Raw genomic sequence first — 2,003 nt, 5'->3', positions numbered from 1 at the left:
TTACTTATGAAACTTACGTCTCTCGACGATGGGACGATCCACGCGAAGAGTTGTTACGTGCACGCGTATGGTGCGATTGCGTCGATTCGCTTTTCTGTACGGGGAGCAATAGAACGTTGAGTTGACTTATCGGGTCTTCGTTGGAATTACCGTCGCTGGCATTGTAAACTCCAGATGACCTTGTGATTCCTTCGTCGGGCACTGGTAAAGGGTGGCGATGATGCGTTCTATAATAGAAATACCCGTCGTAGCGTTTCTTCCGAGTCAACCCGCTCACGAAACACTCTCTCGTCGTGGAATCCCGCGTCGGAGAGTAAAACGCGAATTCATAGTATGGAAACTTACGTCTCTCGACGATGGGACGATCCACGCGAAGAGTTGTTACGTGCACGCGTATGGTGCGATTGCGTCGATTCGCTTTTCTGTACGGGGAGTAATAGAACGTTGAGTTGACTTATCGGGTCTTCGTTGGAATTACCGTCGCTGGCATTGTAAACTCCAGATGACCTTGTGATTCCTTCGTCGGGCACTGGTAAAGGGTGGCGATGATGCGTTCTATAATAGAAATACCCGTCGTAGCGTTTCTTCGAGTCAACCCGCTCACGAAACTCTCTCTCGTCGTGGAATCCCCGCGTCGGAGAGTAAAACGCGAATTCATACTATGAAAACTTACGTCTCTCGACGATGGGACGATCCACGCGAAGAGTTGTTTACGTGCACGCGTATGGTGCGATTGCGTCGATTCGCTTTTCTGTACGGGGAGAAATAGAACGTTGAGTTGACTTATCGGGTCTTCGTTGGAATTACCGTCGCTGCATTGTAAACTCCAGATGACCTTGTGATTCCTTCGTCGGGCACTGGTAAAGGGTGGCGATGATGCGTTCTATAATAGAAATACCCGTCGTAGCGTTTCTTCGGAGTCAACCCGCTCACGAAACTCTCTCTCGTCGTGGAATCCCCGCGTCGGAGAGTAAAACGCGAATTCATACTATGAAAACTTACGTCTCTCGACGATGGGACGATCCACGCGAAGAGTTGTTTACGTGTACGCGTATGGTGCGATTGCGTCGATTCGCTTTTCTGTACGGGAGAAATAGAACGTTGAGTTGACTTATCGGGTCTTCGTTGGAATTACCGTCGCTGGCATTGTAAACTCCAGATGACCTTGTGATTCCTTCGTCGGGCACTGGTAAAGGGTGGCGATGATGCGTTCTATAATAGAAATACCCGTCGTAGCGTTTCTTCCGAGTCAACCCGCTCACGAAACTCTCTCTCTCGTCGTGGAATCCCCGCGTCGGAGAGTAAAACGCCGAAGGCTTACTATGAAACTTACGTCTCTCGACGATGGGACGATCCACGCGAAGAGTTGTTACGTGCACGCGTATGGTGCGATTGCGTCGATTCGCTTTTCTGTACGGGGAGTAATAGAACGTTGAGTTGACTTATCGGGTCTTCGTTGGAATTACCGTCGCTGGCATTGTAAACTCCAGATGACCTTGTGATTCCTTCGTCGGGCACTGGTAAAGGGTGGCGATGATGCGTTCTATAATAGAAATACCCGTCGTAGCGTTTCTTCCGAGTCAACCCGCTCACGAAACTCTCTCTCGTCGTGGAATCCCCGCGTCGGAGAGTAAAACGCGAATTCATACTATGAAAACTTACGTCTCTCGACGATGGGACGATCCACGCGAAGAGTTGTTTACGTGCACGCGTATGGTGCGATTGCGTCGATTCGCTTTTCTGTACGGGAGAAATAGAACGTTGAGTTGACTTATCGGGTCTTCGTTGGAATTACCGTCGCTGGCATTGTAAACTCCAGATGACCTTGTGATTCCTTCGTCGGGCACTGGTAAAGGGTGGCGATGATGCGTTCTATAATAGAAATACCCGTCGTAGCGTTTCTTCCGAGTCAACCCGCTCACGAAACTCTCTCTCGTCGTGGAATCCCGCGTCGGAGAGTAAAACGCGAATTCATACTATGAAAACTTACGTCTCTCGACGAT

Source organism: Nomia melanderi, unplaced genomic scaffold (genome assembly GCF_051020985.1).
Source record: "Nomia melanderi isolate GNS246 unplaced genomic scaffold, iyNomMela1 scaffold0763, whole genome shotgun sequence".
Lineage (NCBI taxonomy): Eukaryota > Metazoa > Arthropoda > Insecta > Hymenoptera > Halictidae > Nomia > Nomia melanderi.
The sequence above is the reverse complement of the archived record's forward strand: the minus strand, read 5'-3'. Positions refer to the sequence as shown.